Consider the following 237-nt stretch of genomic DNA (forward strand, 5'->3'; position numbering starts at 1 on the left):
CAGAAATAAATTAAATTAATTTGATTAAATTTATTACTAATACAATATATACATGGCATAAATTAACATAAATTTTAAAATAATACTCAATTCATTTTATTAGCGTAACTTACATACCTTTTTATTAGATAGCTGTTTTTATTACTTATTACTTTTGGTTTTTGGTATAAAAGTATACATTTTTTATTAGATAGCTGTTCTATTATTATTTAAAAATTAAATAATAATCATACATTA

Source organism: Arachis ipaensis, chromosome B06 (assembly GCF_000816755.2).
Source record: "Arachis ipaensis cultivar K30076 chromosome B06, Araip1.1, whole genome shotgun sequence".
NCBI classification, from domain to species: Eukaryota; Viridiplantae; Streptophyta; class Magnoliopsida; order Fabales; family Fabaceae; genus Arachis; species Arachis ipaensis.